Source organism: Rhinolophus sinicus, linkage group LG07 (genome assembly GCF_036562045.2).
Source record: "Rhinolophus sinicus isolate RSC01 linkage group LG07, ASM3656204v1, whole genome shotgun sequence".
Classification (NCBI taxonomy): Eukaryota; Metazoa; Chordata; class Mammalia; order Chiroptera; family Rhinolophidae; genus Rhinolophus; species Rhinolophus sinicus.
In genome coordinates, this window is record NC_133757.1 from 124,321,614 (window position 1) to 124,343,497 (window position 21,884).

Genomic DNA, 21,884 nt, shown 5'->3' on the forward strand with positions numbered 1-21,884 from the left:
CTCCAGTGAAACAGGGAAAATAGATGAAAGGAAAAATCAGGATAATTCCAATATCAAAACCGCTCCATTTAATCTTCAGAAAATTTAAAATGAAGTTTGTAGTTCAGTATTAAAAAAAAAAATCACAACAGTCATAGGTACTTTATAGCTTCCCAAAGTAAACTTAATAGTGGCCCTAGGTTATATTTATAAAGACAATGCAGCAACCCTTTAAAAACAGACCTCCATGTTGAAGGGTCCGTCCATTTGGAAAGCATATTAATATTTGCCCAAATGACATGGGAAATATGGCCGCCAACACACGGGCTCATGAAAAGAGATTTAGAAAAAGCCACACAGTGTGGAAAGTGTTGTCGTTACAGCAGGATGACGCAGGAGGAAGCACCAGCTGTCGCCACTTCTACAGACATGTTCTACGGGTTTATAGAATGAGTTTAATAAACTCTGGTTTTATTGAACTGCGTCAGGTGCAGAGGTTGGTAACCAACACACCATGACCCCAGAGAAGAAACGGGAGGCGGGCTTTCTCAGGGGTTCCTGTTCTTTCTTCCCCAATTACTGCTGTTTCTACCATTGGTGCCAATGTAGAAGTGCTAACACTTTCACTGAAGTGAACAAGCAGTGAGCAGCAGAGCCAAGCAGGGGAGGCAGGGCAGGGACTCCCAACAAGGGAGGCGCCTTTGGAAAAGGAGTCGGGCATGATCTGGTGTCTGGTGGATATAAACGCCCTAGTCCTGTCACCCCTACAGACCCCCGAACGTGCTGGTTTCTGAGGCTGCTCCCTGAATGTGCTGAGCTCTGCAGTATTTATTGCCACTTCCCAGGATGCTCTCAGGCCCCCTTGACTCCTGAACTTTCCTGAAATGAGCAACTGAAGGGCGGGCCCCCAGCCACTGAGCTGACCCTCTTGGAAACGTCAACTGATAACCCCACCTCTAGTCTCAGGAGCTTCTAGGGTGGCTTCACTTACTGAGCGGCTTGGAAGTTGGAATGCACGCTGTGTAGACTCTTGAAAAGCCAGGGTTTGGGATGCACAGTGGGAGGCAGGAGCCATCTTCTTGCTGCTTTGTATTGGGCTGTTCTCTGCTGGCAAGCCCAGTGACTCCCGGGATGTGGGCCTTTTCTGCGGGCACCTTAGAGTGCCCATACCACAGCTTTGTGGTTGTGAAGGGACGCTGCCTGTTGGTGCCTTCTCCCTGGAAGGCTGCATGGGGATGCATTTATGAACTCCGTTGTTCCACTGGCAGCCTCCTAATTGCTCACCTTCCTGTTGAGCAGAGGCAGCAACTCCACAGGTGGCCGTTTCAGTGCCCTTTGGGAAGCCTTTCTTGGAATGGAATTCTTTGGAGGAAGCTTACTCCTCCAAAGAGTTTTGTAAGCACCTAATTCCCATTATTAAATCTCTTTCTGCTTAAAATACCTAGAGACATTTCTAGTTGCTGCACTAAACTCTGATATACTGACCAGGAGACATCATTAATTTTACAGAGGAGGCACTTACTTAGTAATTGCCCGACATCGCCTTGCTTGTAACTTCTAAGGCAGAACAGAAATCTATGTTTTTGTTTCCAAGCCTCATTCCACATAATTTCAAACTTCTTTTGAAATATGAAGTATTTTTTCCCCCAATGCTCAGTGAAATGGAAGGTTATTGCTTGAATGAAACATTGTTCTCATCTTTTCTTAGAAAACCAGAAAATTCAAATTCATAAAGGCAGAAAAACTTATGCAAGAAGGAAATTACAGCAGAGAAAATAAGATGAATTTTCTATGACTTAGTGTATATATAATCCTTCCTAATTTTCATGCAAGTCTCTCAAATGTGTGGAATTAAATTTGAAACTTTCCTAAACACCTTAGTTTTCCTCAGTCTCAGGAGAGACTTGACAATTCTGTTAAATATAATCTCATAGTCCTTGGGTAAAATCCTTTAGAATTCAAGCAGATGGATATGAAAATGATAGGAAACAGGCCCTATTTCTTCCAATTTTCAAAAAGGATGAAGGAGAAGAAAGGTACAGATCAGCTTAATTGGTCAGAGTGGCCTCGCCTCTGGGTCCTCAGACACACCCCAGGTGAGTGAATGTGCAGCTGAGGTTGAGGGCACAGAGCAAAAGCCAGTGGGCACAGCTGCAAGGATGTCTCCGACATCACTGACCCTGTAGTCCTTTGTCACAGGGTCCCACTGTCATCTGCAGAGGAAGGTAGAGATTCCTAGCACTTTAGACATAATAATTGCAACGAAAGAGAACATTTCTTGAGCACTTACTATATGCCAACAACTTTACAAATGACATTATTCTCCCATTTAATTGGCACCAAATGTTATCAGGTCCGTAGCATTACTATTCCTCTTTATAGATGAGAAAACTTGGGTTTAAAGAGTAAGTAACTTGCCTGAAGCGGCGTAGCAATTAAATTAAGAACCTGGAAATAACACCGGGCCATCTAACAGCAGCGGGCATGTGCTTTAGTCCCTGCGCTGCTCAGTAGGAAAATGCAGAATCGTTTTCTCTATGAAACTCCATGAAGAAAGCCCATACATTGTGGGTGGGACCTCCAGTACTCTATAGAGAAACTCTAAATACCAACCAGGCTATTGTGGGAAAGAATAAGAAATCTCATACACTGAGCACCTTTTCTGACCCGATGTTTATCCTTGTCTGGAATGTGTGTAGTTAGCTTCCCTGCAGAAACTCCCTCGCCCTGTCTCCACCTCTTTCCAGGTGACTTTTCCAGTATTACCTGTTTCTAGTTATTTGGGGAAAAGAAGGTTTGCTTCTAATTTACACTTATGTGAGATCACGCTGTGGGCTGCTGCTCGGTTTACCTGGCCCCTGCCAGGCTCAGGCATCTGCTCATTGTATAGCTTCTTCCTGCCTACCACTTCTCAATGTGCTGTTTCGGTGCCAGGTGGGTCCTGGGGGGCAGTACAGGGAGGGACACAACACCCTTTACTTGAACAGGCACAGTATCCACTGACCCTTCATTAATTTCCAAAGTACCACTGCCCAACCCAGGGCGGGCACATGACACAGACTTTACTGGGCAACTACTGAAGAATAACTAGAGGAAATTGCAACAGTGGGGAAAACAACTTAACGTTTGATGCTAAATGCGATTATTCGCAGAAGCCAAGGGAAAGGGAAGGTCTCCGCGGATGTCCTCATAGGCATATCCGAGCGGGTCTTAGGCCGTCCTCTTGTCTCTCTTCAGACAGAGAACCACACTCCCTGTCCTCTTACTGTCAGCCGCGCTCTGGGACTCCGCCGCGGGCAGCACACTTCCCAGCGGGTCCAGTTCCTATTGTGAAGACACCTGGGGCAGGTGGCGGCTGGTCTTTGGCGCTCAGGTGCGGGCCTCCTGCGCCCCCTGCTGGAGGGACGTGATGGTGTGTCGCCATCTGCCTTCGTGGCCTTCCAAATCTGCTCGCAGTCTCCGGGAATCCTTGCAGGGATGCTCACCTCTCTTTTCTCCTTTCCCAGTCTCTAACGTGCACAGACACACCTCTGACCTGTCAAGGACAAGTACTGCCCCAGGAGACGGTGTGAACATAGTAAGGCAAAGCCAACTGCCTGGACAGCGCAGGCTGCAGGAGGCAATCTTCCACCTGCTAAGGGCGGTGACAGACAAAGATGCCTCGAGCCAACGAGGAGAGCTTCTTTCACAAAATCAAGAAAGCAGTTTCAGTTCCTCTTTTCAGTCACCCTTTCCCTGCCTCGTCCCTCGTCGGGGAGGAGCTCTGAGAAGACGCGCCCCTCCCGAGAAGCAGACCCGTGTCTGACAACGCTGCTTGTCTAGGTAGTGCACTGACTTTGAGGATACAGCTTGCGGAAGGAAGGCACAAGGAGGCCGAGGGATAAAAACAAAGGCTTTCAGTCAGAGAGCTGAGGACGGAAGTTTCCTCCCGTGGTTAGCTAGCTCTGAGACTGCACAACTTACTGAATCTTTCCACTCCCTTCTCTCAACAGGAGTGCTGTCACCAAAATGGGCAAATAATATGTCCTTTGAATATTTTCCTCCTGAACAATTTAGCATCCATCTATGGAAAAGTGTTTTCCTGAGAGCTCTGCAACCCAGATAGGGGAATAGGAAACCCCATGAAGTCCAAAAGCAAGGAGAGCTGCACTCAGGCAGCGGAATCACTGACTATGGTCCCAGCTACAGAAACACCTCTGCACCCCTGAGGACTCAGCTACAGCCCTGTCACCAGCACCAAGGGACCCAGGAGGAGTCAAGCCTGCCATGCTTTGGGTTACAGACCTCAGTCCTGTCTGTGGACCCGGAAGTGTCCTTTAATGGATGAATGCATAAAGAAGGTGTGGTGTACACACATACACACACACACACACACATACACACGCACACACACACACAGTATATACACATACACACATTCACACACACATATACATATAGTATATACACATATATGAGGTGTGATCAAACAGCACAGTGAATGTTTAAATAAAAATTTATTACAGTAAAAGACACATCACCATTAATTCCCCTCAAAATACTCCCCCTCACTTCGAACAAACTTATCCCATCATTCTTGCTGCTTTCTGAAGCAGTTCTGGAGGCCCTCTTTTGTGAGTGTCTTTAGTTGCGCTGTTGTGGCTACCTCGATGTCCTGAATCGATCAAAACATGTTCCTTTCATGGTCATTTTGACTTTGGGGAAGAGCCAGAAGTCATACGGTGCCAGGTCTGGTGAATAAGATAGATGAGGACACACCGTAATGTTTTTATTTGACAGAAATTGCTGTACCAGAAGCCATGTGTGACACGGAGTCTTTCTCTTGTGATCAAAAGCTACAGTGAATGCTGCTGCTGAGTGCCATCCCACGGAAAGGCAGGATCTTCAATGCGTTGAATCTTAGTAACAGTGTGTGACAAGTTTCAACTTGTTCGGTGCAGTCAGTCAGGTGTGAGCTACGGTTGATAGAAGGTGTGTTTTTAAGTGGCGTAAATCATCCTCAGTCATGACAACGCTCCACGTCACACATCGCTTCTGGTATATGGCAATTTCTGTCAAATCAAAACATTACGGTGTGTCCTCATCCATCTTATTCACCGGATCTGGCACCTGCTACTTCTGGCTCTTCCCCAAAGTCAAAATGATTCAGGACATCAAGGCAGCCAGGACAGCACAACTAAAGACACTCACTAAAGAGGACTTCCAGAACTGCTTCAGAAAGTGGCAAGAACGATGGGATAAGTGTGTTCAGCGTGTGGGGAGTATTTTGAGGAGAGTTAATGGCAATGTGTCTTTTACCGTAATAATTTTTTTTTTATTTAAACATTCACCGTGTTGTTTGATCACACCTCATATGTAACTGTGTGGTGTATAGCTGACAAACATAAATATCAGTGTCCTTCTTTGTCCTTTCTAATTTATGGGATATTTCTAAATATTTTCTGAATGAGTATATGAAACATTTTTTTTTTGCAACATCCTAATATGAAATCACGTCATGCTAAACAATTTGTTGTCACTATCCTATTTAATCCTCACAACAACCCTATGGGATTAGCATTATAATAATCCCCACTTCACAGGTAAGAAACCTGAGGTTAAAGTGATGTGCTCTGGGTTATTCAGATGGTATGAGATTTTGCACAGAGCATCTGGTAAAGGTAGGAGAGAAACAAGACAATAGCAAAATGGAAAGTTTCATGAAAGAAAAATGATAGCCCTTTGCAATTATGGGCTTCTTAAGGACTAGAAGTTATAGAATGTAGTAAAGTTTCCTTAATTGGACGAAAACAACATCTGTGTGTGTGCCCTTTGAATTTTAACAGTTGGGGTTCAGTCATGTTCCTGTCTGAAAAAAACAAACAAACAGAAAACGACCTGGAAAACTTGAATGTAACTAAAGTTAGCAGGACACAGGAGTAAGTAGTTTGTAAGTAGTATAGGAAATATTTTGGACAGATACTAAGCTAAATATTCCCTCTTCATCTATATTTTATTAATACCTAAATTTTAATATCAGATTTTTACTTCTAAAGGAATGGAACCAAACTCTTGTTTTAGGTCCTCTTCAGAAAATCTACTTCCCACAATTGCCCACGTCCTGGGTGGCCCCAGCCTAGGCTGCTGGCAGCTCACTTACCTGATAATGGTTTATCCCGGGGAGAACGCCAGCCAGTCTATCAAGAACTGTCAGAAAAACTTGCTCAAAGCATGTCGGGATGAAGTAATTAGCATATTGGCTGCCTCTTCTGGGTCCCTAAGACAGTCCTCTCAGAACAAGTTCTTCACAAGTGCTGTTTAAGGAGAAATAATGTACACTTTCCAAATAATGTACACATTTCTCTTTTCTCACAGCCCCTTTTCTTTACGCACCTTCAAGAAATGTGTTTTATATTTAAAAAGAGCTGGCTCACAGCTTGTTTTAACGACAGCCCTTGTTTGTTTTCGTGGCGCTCCTTTTAATTTCTAACATTAACTCAGAAAGAGCAAGCACCGTGGGACAGCGTTATCGGAGAGCTGCCGTCCTCTCAGGGAACCACCCAGCAGCTCCTACGATCTGTGTGACCTCGGATGGAGCCTTTCACACGGACTGGCTTGCTTTCATTTGTTCCTAAGGGAAAATTCCTTAATTAACGGTGTAGAAGACATACACGCATCACTGATCCTTCGGTTTCCTATCTGTGAAATGGGGATTGAAGGTTGTACTTGCCTGATTTCTATAGATATTGTCATTAGGGACTGCACACGTTTCCTATTGCTGCGCTAATAATTTACCACAAACTCAGTGACCTAAAACAATGCAAACTTATTAATTTACAGTTCTGGATGCCAGAAATGTAACAGCGGCCTTACGGGGCCCAGTCAAGGTATCAGCCACGTTGTGTCCTTTTCGGAGGCTCCAGGGGAGAGTCCATTTCCTCCGCTTTCCCAGCTCCCAGAGAGCACATGTGCCTTGTGTCCCGTACCCTCCAGCTTCAAGGCCAGCAGTGTAGCATCTTCCAATCTACTTCTGACATCTGCTTTCTGTTAATGACCTCTCCTTTCCTGACTCGGACACTCCTGCTTCCCTCCTACAAGGTCCCTCGTGATTTTGCTGGGCACACGCAAACAACCAGCATGACCCCCATCTGCAGGTCCTTCACCTCAAGGCACCTCAAAGTCCCTTCTGCCATGGACGGTACCTTCCCAGGCTTCGGGGTGAGGACATGGATGTCTTTGGAGGGGCCCTTATTATGTGAAGGATGGAAGTGTACATGAGCCTATAAGGTTCCAGAACTCAGGACTGCAAATGCAGAGCTGGGACTTGTCAATAATAACTGGTACAGACCCACGATTCCAAATCTCAAAAGCTCTGAAAACTGAAGGTGTTTCTGTTTTGAAGTTTCATGCAAATGCATGTGTAAGCAAAGCCTGACAGGCTAATTTAAACTTTAAAAACCTTTATTTATCCCAACAGTATGGTTACGTGCTGTAGAAATGTTACTGTTTTCAGTTATGGGGTGTTGCCCTAATTCTGCCATTGGTGTTAACAATACACAGCATATGCACAGGTTGTAGATTTCTGAAAGAGAAAATCTAAATTCTGAGCCATCTGGCCTCAAGTGTTTGTGGCCTGTATGCAAAGTCCTGTGAGTGGGGTCAGCCCCTGAACGTGTGTGACGTGTGAGCTCGTGAAGGATACGGTGAACTGACACTCCATACCTACTCCAAACTCACTGCTCCGCAGACATGGAAAGTTAGAAAGTCCATTTCCTCCTTGGAGGCTGCCATTTGGGATGTCATTTCACAAAGCAGAGGCATTTGTGCAACATGTGGAAGATGAAGGTGACAAAACCGCCTACGGCAAACCTGAAGGAAAACAATTTATGACACACAAGAGCAAAGAGCTTCACCACAATAAAATGGAGTAAACAGAGCCATGGAAGGGAAAACACATGGTGCAACGTCACTGCTGGCCATAGGCGGGGGGCGGGGGGAGGGGTCGGGGAGCAGCTTCACCACCGGCCCCACCATGGACAGTAAGAGAAATTCCCTACCACTGTCATCAGAATAAGCAAACTGAGCCCATGAAGGGTTCTTTCTACCCTCTAGGATTTCTAGTGCTTCTACGACAAGACATGGCCACAGCACAGAAGGCAGAGGCCAGCTGGCATCATGGGATCCGCCTTCTGGAGAAGAGAAATAGGAAGAGAAGGTTTTTCTACCAGAGAGAACTGAGGCAGGGCAGAGGCTCCAAGAGGCCCACAGCCACGTCATCAGCGAGTGGCAGGGCAGACAGTGGCTTTGGGCGGCCATGCTTCTTGACATGCTCCCTAGCGGGCCACAACAGAAGGCCACTCAGATTTTTTTGGTATTGAGCAAGTATACAAAGCTAAAGATAAGCTGCCGCTTGTTTTTACTCTAAACAATTAAAAGACTTCCCCTAACACATACGTTGCTTTCAACCTGATAGAAACAACTCATAGGTACATAGGCAGGTGTTGGCAGTCTTGTCTATTTCCCTCATACTCTTCAGTCATCTCACCTCGTACCACTTTCTTCCTCTATATTTTTGTTTCCTTCAGGTTGCCACTGTGCTACTGAGAGCTCACTGTATGTATTTCATTTAAAAGCTTCCTCGTTTTTTAGTTTGTTTTTAGGGACTTACATATTTTCCCTTCCAATCTTTAATATGAATCGTCTAATGATTTCATTTACCTGCTACTTTTGTACCATAGTAATGGCCATTTTGTCTTTGGGTCTCCTTCCAGGGAAGAAGGTGGTCCCAGATAGCCCAGTATAAGCTCCTACAATACCAAAGAGCCTGCGTGTACCCTGCAATGTCAAAGGCACACTCTCAGAGTCCCCACTTGCTAAGCTGTAGTGAAGCTGGGACTGTCATAGTCACAGATAATTAAGATGGCATAGCGTGCATATTTCTAGCATTTAGAATAATATCTAAACCAAAACGGTGCTTGTTAGTTGTTTGACATCCAGATGCCGCCTCTCATGAAGATTCATTTTGCTTCCTCACCTGCCCATTTGGCACTGGCTAATTCTTTACTTTCCCAGGACTCGCTGTCATCCTCAAGCCCCTCGCCCTCATGTTCTTCCTGGGTTTTTCTTCTTCTAGACCATTTACACAAACGCTTGATTGGAATGACGCAGATGGAACTAGCAGACTCTGCCAGCATTTACATGACAGCATTTAGAAAATTCTCATTTGTTCCTTTTGTATTCGATTTCTTAGACAATGAGAATTCCTGATTAAAACAGCCCAATGCTGATTTTTAAAGGCCTCAATTAGGGAAACTTATCAAATTTTTGAAAGTCTAAAAACAATACATAGTCTAGAATTCCCTTGCCCACGTGGATGTTCTTCATATCGCTGCCATGTTAAAATAAGTACGGTGGGAAAATTCCATTGTCACTCACTTATTACTTTAGATAAGTGAATGACCACTCACAGAAACAACTGAAGAGCAGAGGGACAACATAGCAGGTGTCATATTTTGGGGGGTGACAATCAATTCAATACTATTGCTGTTGATAATTCTTCAGGGAGACTAATCCCCAAATGTGCCATTTTACACAAATTGAGTAGGAACCACTACAGAAATCTACAGAGTTGAGTTATGCAAAGGCATCAAGTATATATATAAAAAAAGATATTGTTAAACAAATGCCAAATGATAAAATATAACCACTGTGCCATTTTGAAAGAGCTATGCGTTTTGATTTTTGAAACTTATAAAAATGAGCCTCTAAATACAATGCCCCAGTGCTCCTACCTTGTATTCAGGGGAAGACAAGGCAACTCAAAGATAAGAGGAATTTTTTTTTTTTTTCTATCAGTGATAATCATTCAGGCCATAGGTTTGCATCAGTAAACCCGCCCTCACTCCCTCTGTGTCTGTCTTCCTCTCCCTCTCTCCTTCCCTCTCTCATGCACATGAATTCACGCACACATGGCCAACATGCTCACACCATCCCCTCTGCACATAAACACTCTGCCTGTCATTTGATCCCCAAGCCCATCCAGCCAATCCTATTTGATCAATGTGAACCCTGTAACTTGGTCATTTTTTCTGTCAGGAAATGTAACGTCATTTAATTTCCAAAGCTTTCCTAGACCCAAATCACTATGTGTGTGTGAATCAGTGTTTTGAGGCTATGCATGTCGTGTATCCCCAAATCATCTCATTCACCCCAAAAGGTAGGTGTTCCCCGACAATTCTTTGGGAAACACCACCATATTCTGTTTACTCACACATCTCTTAAGTTGTGTCTTTCCTGTGAGTTTTAGTGGCAAGTAAGGCCCCCCTCAGCTGTTCTCCCACTGACCCCAGTACTGCCTTCTGGCTCCTTGCCTGCGCTGCTGTCTCACACATTTCTAGGCATGTGCAGGAATGGCCATGGTAACCAGCTGATGCGGTTTCTAACCCGGCACTAAGCAAGTACTCTTTGTGGACACTTTCTAATTATTTAGCATATTTTCCAGCTGCTAGAAGAAACCAAGCAATACAACAACATGGTTAGGCTTAAATAGGATATTCTTTTAAGAATTGCTCTACTTTTAGAAATTAGGTTTTATAGCAATTACTGGGTATCTTTTGTAAAAAAAAAAAATTTAAGAGCTTGTAATAAACTAAAGACACTATTCGATATCCTTTCAGTAGAATGCTGGGGCCTCCAGGAGATTACTGATGGTGTAAAGGGCTCTGCACCTCCCGTTGCCTTTGAATGATCTTACAGCCCTCTAAACTGTGGGCAGCTGATAGCAATGCAGTAATTCTTGTAACTGTCTGTGGGAGCGAGCTGCCCGAGTCCATCTGTAAGTTCATTCCAACACTCTCTTACGTGTTCTGTGAACAGGCTGCGACACTGGTCTGCTTCCCTCTTTATTTAATGAGTTGCATCAAATCTTTGCTGTGTTCATTTTACAACTCTGTGAGAGTCATGATTTTATTATCCGCTTTTAAGATTTCTCCTTTAACTCTGTAGTATGGAAATTTGGAATTGAAGTTTAATATTTTACAAGACTTCTACTGGTGTGGGTGTTTTCTCATCTTAAACTGTAACAATATGAAAACACAGCTGCTAATATCTGCTTATTTCCACTATAATTATTACTGTGATTAAACACCGCCCCCCCCCCCCCCAACATTGCTGGGAAACAAACAAAAAGCTTGCTTATTACAATAGCATATAGTGTTTTTTTGAGGAATGTACTGGGTGAGGTGATTCTATCTGTCTGTCTTTGCTGTTATTTTACATGTAGAGACCCTACTCAGAGCAAATTGTTCCAAGGATGTCTGCCACGTAAGGCTTCTGTCACACAAGGTGTGCGTCACATGAGCTGTCTGCCACATGAGGGGTGTGACCACTTAAGGCAAAGTCACGAGGTGGTGAAGGTTTACTTCACACCTGTTGTTTTCCTGCAGCTCCTACTGATACCACCTCTCGCCAAGCAGGGCCCTTTTCCTTTCTTTCACTGAAGCCACTTCTCCCAGGCTGATATCTATTAGTATCTGCCTGGGAAAAGCGGAAATCAGAAAGAGTTTGGGCTTTCAGGATGCATGGACCGGTTCAAATTCCTGCTATGCCACAGTGATGTGACTCCCAGATGACAGGGCAGTAGCCTTCAGAGGAGGGGGTTAGGTTCTGCTCACGGGGTGCCAGCTCAGTGTGGGTGCATCCTTCCTCCTTCCTCACCCGTGATGCTCACAGTTTATCTTGGAGGGCGCAGTGCCAAGTCCAGTCAGCGTGGTTTTGCATATGCAAACTTATCTGGAAATTCCTGTGAATATTCGAGTTAAAAACCCCTGAAGCAGCAGAGAACGGAATAATAGGGAAACCTATGTGCAGGTTTATGAGGTGCTGAGTGTGACAGGCTCGTCTTGCTAGTGACCACACAGACAACGATGCAAATAGATGGTCCAGGGCCACCCGCCCCTTGGCTGGAAGGGGTTGCACAGGGTCTCATGTTCTCTCAGGTCTCCAGATGTTGGGTTGTTGGCCCCCAAACCTGCATCGTTCATCCCCCATCTCCACGGCCATCCCCTGCCCATCTTGTGAAATGGGAGGATAACAGTGGGTTCCTCCCTGGAGCCCCGCTCCTGAGGTGCCCTTCTGCTCCCAGCTTGGGCAGACCTCTCTGCATAGTGGGAGGACGGGAGCTCGTGCACATGCGATTTTCTGTCCTGGGTTCTGTCCTGTGGTCGTGCGGATATGCCCATGTCCGCTGCAGGACCTCTGGGATGTCTCACCTTCCAGCTTTAAGAGAAGATCGAATTCCGGATTTGCTTGCAGTTTTATCCCATTCTGCTGGGCTGCCACCTCTATTGTCTTCGTACATGTTCAGCTATTTCTTATTATAAGAATTCAGTGGGATGGTGTATTGGAAAGCACAAGTGCAGGGCCTGGCCCATGGAAAGTGTTTAATAAATATTTGTTGGCAGTAAAACTAAATCTTTTTCTTTATTAGATCCACAAAGCCACGATTTTTTGAAACAGTGGAGTAAAATGGCTCCTGAATTTCCAGGGTGACTGTTTTCCATCACTGCTCCTCTGCACAGCTATCAGTCATACAGGCGGCTCCTCTCTGGGCCCCTGACTGCTCCCAGCCTCCCGCTGCCCAACCCCTGCTGTGCTCCTGCTTAGCCTGCAAGGTGTTAAAATCAGTGCTGATAGGTGCCCTGCAGGGTTCTCTGCTCTTAAGTGGAGAAAAAGGCAGGTCTTGCCATCTGTCTTCCCTGGAGTGCCCTAGGAGTTGGCAGTATCCCCTTCCCACCGCACCCCTGTCATCTGCCTCTTAGGTTAGTAATAGAAAGATGGACAAAACACAAAAAATAAACTGGAAAGAGGTAAAGATCCCAGACAGTAGTGAGCTGCTAGTGGATGGAAGTTGGATTCTTCTTCTTTTTTTTTTTTTTTGAGGCAAAAATACTGAAAACACTCTAAGTTTAAATTATTACCTCAAACACTTCTGATTTTTATGGAACATTCAAAACATCTCGCAGATCAGACAGAGAGAGGAGTAGGAATATACAATTATTGCTGTTTTTAGATAAAAATAACCCAAACTGAGGAATGACATGTTGCTTTAAAGATGTTTTTGCTTTGACTTTTAAAAATGTTTCATATCTTTAAAGCCATGCATAGCAATGAATGAAAAACCATGAGTTTTTCACCAAAGTATGGGTTAATGTGCCAGCTATTCCTTTGGTCTTGAATCTCGATAGAAGGGAACTGTTCCTACAAGAATTCAGGGAGAGAGGGTTTTGACAGACTTCATTTTAGTATTGTGTCTTTGGATTCTCAAGCATACTTAGCTGTGAATCACATTTTGTCAAACCTGAGTCCCCTTGGGAGAGAAATCAGAGATGATGTAATCATGGCAGTAAATTTCTTCCCACTGAGCCCAAACAAGCCCTTTATTTAATTTCTGATTGCTCTTTTAATAGTCCTCTCAGCTTTAAGTACGTTGGAAATACAATGGAACCCTGATTAATAGCTCTTTTAGGAATAAAATTCATTTATCAAAAAAGTTTAAAACATAGTTGAACTCAATACGTCATTTAAGCAAAGCTGCAGCATCCACAGGCCTGAGTGGCCAAGTTCCCATGGGTTCTGGTAGCCGCGCCCAGCTGAGGGCTCACGCGTTTGAACTAGACTGAGTTGTAATTTTCAGATTTTATCTTCTATTTGTACATTTTCTTATCTCAAATTAAAAAAAATATCATTGCCTGTTGTATGATTTCCTCCACTTTTCTATGGTAAAATACCATTCATTCGAATACTGGCCTTTATTTTCTTCTCGTGTCTGTACAATGCGTGTTGGGCATCTACCAGCCAGGAGGGAGGTATTAGGTGGGACCGGTGAGATCCCCTGTGTCGCATTTGTACTGTTAGAGATCCAGTCCCAGGGGGGCTAGGTAGCAAAGGTGCCTGGGATTTGAAATGTGGAGCCTTCTTTCCCCACCACAGGTCTTTGTTCCCTCCTTCTAGATCTTTCCCACGTCACCTGTGAGCAGGAAGGCTGTGTGGTGAGGTGGGAAGGGCTTTGGGGGCTTGAGCTGGTTATGAGACTTGCCAGCTGAAGAGAAAACCGTGCTTTCTGGCTTGAGAGACGGGGAATGTGTGCAAAGCCTCTGACATGTTACAGACACTCAATAAACATCAGCTGTTAGAACTGTATATAACACAGACACTCCTTTACTTAACATAACCTATTTCTCCACCCCAAGATTGCCAGCTCACTCTTTGTTTCCGACACTTGATATTAATTCAATTAGTATTTAGTGCAACTTTTCTGAACCCCTAGGATGTAGTACAAGCTAGTAGCATTTTACTTGTAGTAATTAAATTCCTCATCAATAAATGTACCTTTGGGATTATCTTTTCCGTGAATAGCGGCATGCATGTCTTCACTATTCTTAAACATCGATTGATTATATGAATTCAGTAAACAATAGAGTTTGCTGTCCTGAGCCAGAAAGAGATGATAAAGTGTCTTTAGGGAAGAGAGATGAGAAGAGGTTCTTCTTCTCTCGTCCTAGACTGTGGAGCTGGAAGAGATGTTCTAGAAACACACATTTTCCCCAGGTGTAGAAATGCAGGTCTGAGGAGCTGAGCTGCCTTCGCTTACAGACCTAGCTGGCAGCAGGCACTGCTCAAGCCGGGCGACCTGACCTTCACTTTGGTCCCAGTAGGAGGGCCGACCACAGGCGTCGCCCCGCCTGCTGCACAAGGTTCTTTCCCCTGGTTAGCTGCTGGAAGAAAGTTCCCAAGTGTGACCTAGAGATCGAGGTGAAGGTCATCTGTAGTCCATCTCTGACCCCGATCTTGGTGGTCTGCCCCCAAATTCCATGTGGTCACTCTTCACCTCTTGGAGAATCAGAGATTAATTTCTCTATTTGGGAAACCTAAGAACTCACTGGTGTCCGTTTGCTCCTGTAGAGCTGTTTGTTTTTACCTTCTCTCATCCCTGGTTGCCTTGATTATTCTTTTAGCCAAATGTCATGGCACATATGGGTACTTGTGAGAGCAAGAATGTTCTTTCCTGTTGTGGCCATGAATGGTGGTATTTGCTTTAGTATTTTGACATTTATTAGTGGGCTGCCAGATCGAAACTGAGCTCACTATTGCACCTACAAATCTTCCAGAGAAAACACAACTGTTTCTTAGGGAAAATGTAGGTAGATATGTAGTTTCCCTTTTTCTGTTCACAAAAGGCTAACTGTAAGTCTCACATCTAGCATAAGACATGAAAATCTCTGGAGTCCACAGAAATATCAAGAGCAATGACAGAAACAGATTACTATGAGGAGGAAAACCCAGGTTCTAGTAGTCTTATCTTTTTTTCTGTGACCTTGTTTCTGTGTAATATCTGGGTTTCATCAGAAAATAAGGTGACTGCCCTCGGGAAGTTATTCTCAAACTTGTTGAGACAGCCACGTTTCTGGAAATTGGTGTAATTTTGTGGAATAGGAATCTATTTAATAACAGGTAACACACTTACAATTAGGTTATAGAACACTAAATCACGACCATGAAAAGCAGTTTTATGCATCCAATTAATCGTAGCATAAACACTTAATAGTAGATGAAGAAATGATAACTCGAGCAAAGGTTTATGAAAAAAATGATTGAAAAAAAGCTTAAAGTTCCATATATTTTATCCTCTAAGTATTTTCTTTACCTTGAAGGAATTGCAATGCCCAACGCTCGATGTAAACCCCATGGTCTGCCCAATGTGGTAGGGACGGAGGTTCTAAAAAAGCACCTCGGGGCTGACTCTCGAAGCCCTGAAATGTCTGAAATGCCTCCTGATCAGATTTTTCTTGTTCTGATTCTAATCAGATGTCTGCAGTTTGCAGATACCAAGTAGCATTTTATAGCTTTCTGTAAACACTAATTGAAAGCTTTGAATGGAATAACCGTTCAGAGTGGAAATTCAGGTTCAAATTATGCTCTGGACCAAAGCTTCTAGAACACAGTGCTGTCTTCTCTGCTGCTCAGATGTCTCCATGGAAACACTGCTTCCGTGACAGGCAGTAAAGGTGCACCCCAGGGTCTGGGTATTCTGAAGCCCATTACAGATGCACAGTGTCTTCAGAATTTGGATCCCAGTTTGGGGAATTCTGTAAAAACTTATAAAAATTGTTTAATGCTTATCACCTGGAAAAGTGCCCCACAGACGGAACTGAATTCAGCTGGCTGTACTCCTCCCGAGACTGTTCCTCTGGGTGGTGGGGGAGGTGCACATCTCAGATGTACCAGCCTCCTCGGGGCTCATGACCCCATTTTCTCTGTCTAGCATGGACCCGCCATCAAAATACTGCTTCAAGGACAGAGAATTTCAGTTCATCTCCAATAAGAAAACCAGTAGCTCTGCTGCTGACTGATTATTGGGAGCAGGGAAAATGAAAAATAAAATTTTGATAAATGTCAGGTTTTGTGTCCAGATTAAACACTTAGTTGCCTGCAACCAAACGTTGACTCAGTTCCTAAGTGACTGATTATATGCATGACCCCGGGCCGCCATGTTCAGTGGGAATGGAAATATAAAGTTATTTTTCCAAATCAGGAGAAGCCTGTTTCGTGATGCCTGAGCCCTGGGTGAAAGGAAACTGGTAAAAGACAAAAAGGGAGAGGTGGGGGGAAATGCATGTTAGTGTGTGTTCTCTTTTCCAAGGTAGGACATATAAGGCAACCCGAGCCACCAGTGAAATATTTTAAACCCCCCTAAGACATTTCTGAGTATTCAGATAGTTGAAGTGACAGCTGTACCTATAATTTGAATTAGTTAATTACCTCGTTTTCATTTTGCTTTCATTGTTCAGATCACCATCAACTGTTTAAGATATATTGTCTTATTTACAACAAAAGGAGAAGGGGACATGAGGGACGAAATCCCCTATTTATCTGTCTTGCAAGTTAAGATTAAATTAACAGACATATAAGGAAAAGTATGTCCTAGATTAATATACCTCTATCATCACCCAAAAATCTCTCGCCTCTTTGGCCTTTTAAGGGAACTATTCTTTCATTCATTTATACAGGTCTATAAGATGAAGCCCCATCCCTCAGGGAGTGAACATACTGGGTGGGAAAGAGCACATACAAAGCCAGGTGGTGGTTGTGCTATGTACACAAACAGGGCAGGATAAGGTGATGGAGAGTGCCAGGTGAGGCTATAGAAAGAGAAGTCCAAGAGTGTCTCTTTAAGACATGTGACCCTCAACATTGGTCTTGGCAATGAGTTCATGGATTTGACACCAAAACTAAAGGAAATGAATGCCAATGTAAACAAGTGGGGCCACACCAAACCAGAAAGCTCTGTACAGCAAAGGAAGCCACTGAAAAAATGAAAAGGCAACCAGTGGAATATGAGAAATACTTGCAAATCACACTTGATAGAGAGTTAATGTTCAAAATATATGAAGAACTCCCACAACTCTAGAAAAAAAAAAAATCTTATTTAAAAATGGGCAGAAGAGCTGAATGGATATTTTTCTAAAGACACACACATGGTCAACAGGTACATGAAAAGATGCTCAACATCACTAATCAAGAGGAAAATGCAAATCAAAACCACAGTGAGATACCACCTCACACCAGTCAGAATGGCTATTATAAAAAAGACAAGAAATAACTTGTGTTGGCAACATGTGGAGAAAAGGGAACCCTTGTGCACTGCTGTTGGGAATGTACATTGGTGCAGCCACCATGGAAAACAGTGTGGAGGGTCCTTGAAAAATTAAAAATAGAACCACCACATAATCCAGCAATTCTACTGGCTATTTATTTTAAGAAAATAAAATCACTATCTAGAAAATATATCTGCACCCCGAGTTCACTGTAATATTATTCACGGTAGCCAAGACATGGAGACAAGCTAAATGTCCACTGACAGATGAATGGATAAAGGTGTGATACATATACAATGGAATATTATTCATCATTAAACAGAAGGAAACCTGCCATTGTGACAACAGGGATGGGCTTTGAAGCTGAGATGTCAGACAGTGAAAGATAAATAGTATATGATCTCACTTTTACGTGGAATCTAAAACAAAAACACAACACCCCACCAAACTCATAGATGGCTGCCAGAGGTGGTGGTGGAGGAAAGATGGAGTGGGGGCAGAATGGGTGAAGGTGATCCAAAGGCACAGACTTCCAGTTGCAGTTCCTGCGGGTGTAATGTAAACCAAGGAAGACATGCTACTTGAGAGCAACCAGGAAGGGAGGGGAGAACCTGGTGGAGATCTGGAGGGAGGGAGGGAGGACGTTGCTGGCTCCGGAGACACACCTGGTGAGGTAGGAAGAACGAGAAAGTGCTGTGACTGCAGCAGAGCGAGCCCGAGGCTTGGGGAAGGAGCTGAGTGTGAGGGGTGGGCAGGCCTCGAATTTGTTGTAAGTGCGATGGGAAAAGATGGGAGAAATCCGAGGTGGGAGCAGATGTGGTCCTACCTGCATCTTAAGAGACCACCTTGGTCGCTGTGTAGACAACAGACCGCGGAGAAGCAGAAGCAGGGGACCGTTACGCAGTTGTGTGGAGTCTGGACAGGATCTGATGGTAGGGTGAGCTGGACTGGAAGCAGCGAGCATGTGACTTGGGATATATTTGAAAGTAGAGGCCACAGAGGAATGTGGGGATTGAATGGTGGCCCCTATAAAAGCTATGTCTCCATCCTAGCCCTGGAACCTGTGAAGATGACCTTATTTGGGAAGGGGTCTTTGCAGACGTGTTTAGTTAGGATCTCTAGGTGAGATCATTCTGGATTCTCCGGGCATTCCCAAAATCCGATGACAAGTGGGACAGAAGCCACAGACACAGGCAAGAAGAGGGGAGGCCCTGTGAGGAGGGGAGCAGAGCCCCAAGCCCAGGGACGCCTGCAGTCAGCAGACACTGGAGGAGACCTGGAAGGATGTCCCCCAGGCCTTCAGAGGGCGTGCGGCCGGCCAGCACCCTGATGTCAGACTCCTGGCCTCCACACCTGGGAGGCACGTTCTGCGGTGTTCAGCCAGCAAGTGAGTGGTCATTTGGTCCAGCAGCCTTCGAAACAGGCTGGCGAGTTGGATGCAGTGTGTGAGATGAGTCTAGCTCAGCACTGGAGATGGATGCCTGATAATGGCCTGTGTATAATCATCGAAGGCCACGGCTCTGAAAGCAGTCCGCAGGGAATTACTGCAGACGGAGAGGGGAGGGCCGCGAGAGGAGGAAAGCATGCCGTTCCTGGGGCACTTCCACGGGCAGCAGCCAGGAAAGCAGCGGCCCCCCCAGGAGTGTGGTGGGGGGAGCACCCAGGGAAGGAGTGACGTCCCTGAAGCTAGAGTGCCAGGGGCAGAGTGGCCAGCTTTGTAAAATGCTGCGGCAGGCTGAGAGGCATGAGGACCGAGATTTGACCACTTGGTTTGCTGAAGCCAAGGAGGGCTTCAGTGGCGAGGCAGAAAAGCGTCTTCCCAAGGTCACCCAGCCAGAGGAGTTGCAGAGCTCAGAGAGAGAGAAACGTGTAAACATTGATTGCTCCCTTCTGCTTAGTTATGTGGCTGGAAAAGGGGCGTTCACAAAAGTAGAGATGGGATAAATGCTACTTACGCAGTTTATTTATACAATAGTAATCATCGTCATAGCTGCCCTTTATTGAATATTTATGGGCTAAGCCGTGTTTTTAATGATATAAAAATATGCGTATGTAATTTTCTTTTTCTTCTTTTCTTTTTCTTTAAAGAATCAACACTGCTTCACACATTTTATTTTGTCATACTTTCTTCTAGAACCAGGTTCATTTTTCCAGTTTTGTAGAAGAACAGATGTTCCAGCCAACATTTACTTAACTGTCTAGTCTTTAAGACCAATCAGTGTGTTCCCTGGAAAGATGAACAAATCTCATGACTGACTCATTTTCTTAAAATTCTTTAAGACAAAGAAATAACTTTTTTTTCCTTTTACTCCCAAAGCACAGTATTTCAACAGCAGCAGCCAACATGGGGTTTTAGCAGCTTAACTTTACCCCCTAAATAAAGCTTTGTATCAACCAGTGATTTTTCTACAAAAACACTGTCCTTGAAAGAAAGGAGTGGCAGTCAGACATCAATGCAAAACTTGGAATGATTAGGTCATAAACACGGCACTTACAAAATGTAGCTTATGAGAATATTCCACTTAAGAAGTGGTTACTTTTCTGTTTTCTGTCCCTCCTTTATACCCTCAAAAAAAAGAAAGAAAGCAAACGAAAACACTTCCTTTAAAAGTTCCCCTTAAATGTAAGTCTATAAAATTTCAGAAATGCCTTGTACCCAAAACAAGTGCTTTAAAACAAACAAAATAAAACACCTGTGCCAACAACTCTTACATTTCTGATAAATGTTTTTTTTTTTTTTTTTTTTTTTTTAACATCTAAGACTGCAAGAGTTCTTACATTCAGTAGCTCTCTGGTTTAAGATGACCTACGTCTCCTTCACTTACAAAACATTTTCTGCCCCTTGAAGGACAAAGATCTCTGAGGTGCTTGGAAATTGTTCCAGCCTGAAAACATTCTTCTACAAACCGCTCAAGCGCAGAGTATGAATGTGGGACATCCAGATTAATGTCCACAGTTTCACTATAAATTCTCTCATGACCTCTTTTCATTTGGTCTAGAGTAATGGTAGAAGATTTCCAAAGGGATTTTAATAAATCCAAAATCCTCTTAAATGTATTTTCTCCGGTTGACTCCAAAACCATTACAGTGGCTTCATATACTAGCTCATGGTGAAAATGAGGTACTTTCAGTTCCTTAAGACAATGTTCAGCTTCAGCTATGTCTCCAGGGAGTAAATACTCTTTCAGCAGCATGTCAGTCTCTTTAAGAAGGTGAGTAACAGATTGCTGCCCCCTCCGGAGCCCCACACACTTGCTGTCTTTCCCCTTCCCGCCTTGAGACACACTCAGGAGCACGGTCCCTTGTGCAGAGCAGCTCCAGCCTGTACACGATCTACAGTTCCTTTGTGACTATCAATATAGGTCTAACATAAAGTTCAGTCTCCAACAGCTCTAGCAATGAACTGGCCCACCACCTGTGGTGCTCTAGGAGTATCCAATGCTAATCCACGTAGATCTTTCAGCCATTTATCAAATGATTTCTCTACATTATTTGTGCTCATTACTGTCTCACAGAGGCCAGAGAGCAGCTTAGATGCCATTTCTCTGTGACTAGCCTTCCCCTCCAATGCTAAGGACACTGTCAACACTGGTACTCCACTTTTCATTTCACCAAGGTTTGAATCTCGTAGCATTTCCACAACTTCGGTAGTATCTCCATGCTCATAATATTCCTGTATGATTGGTGTTACAGTCTCCTCAAATGCCGTTTCATCCAAAGGCAAAACGACAGTTTCATAGACACAGTTCTCCCGGTCATCATCGCACTGAGGATCTTTCACGTCTGCCTCCTCCACATCATGTACCTGCCCAGGTGTGCCCCAGGCGCCTTTGCCTCCTGCACCACCTGTCTTTGGTAGCCCCCCTCCTTTCCCAGGCCTGGACTGCCTATCTAGCAGGCTTCCCTTTGGACTGGTTGGTACAGTTACTACACTTCTAAGGGCTTTGCTTCCATTCTCATTGACTGAATCGTCGCTGCCAGAGTCCCGGGAGGAGTGTTTCTGTAGTCACCTTTTGCCTTGGCATCAATTCAAGCTCCATTAATGGAAGATGCTGAAATCCAGTTTCCATTTATCTCATTCTTTACACCCTCAGTCGCAGCACTTTCTTCATCGCCAGAAAAGAGAGAGTCGCTTAAGTTATCAGGATCTGTGGGGTTTACATTCAGTATCTGCTCATTTTCTACATCCATTATTTCTTAATTTCACTTGCACTGATTAAATTACCAAACGGAAGTCTTCCTTTGGTGTCTATTTCCCTCGGACCGCCGCTG

The 21,884-nt window shown here is 44.3% G+C and overlaps 1 pseudogene; it reads right to left on the bottom strand.

The window, feature by feature from the left end:
- Positions 1–20,392: 20,392 nt before the first annotated feature.
- On the bottom strand, positions 20,393–21,884 carry LOC109452478 (programmed cell death protein 4; annotated as a pseudogene).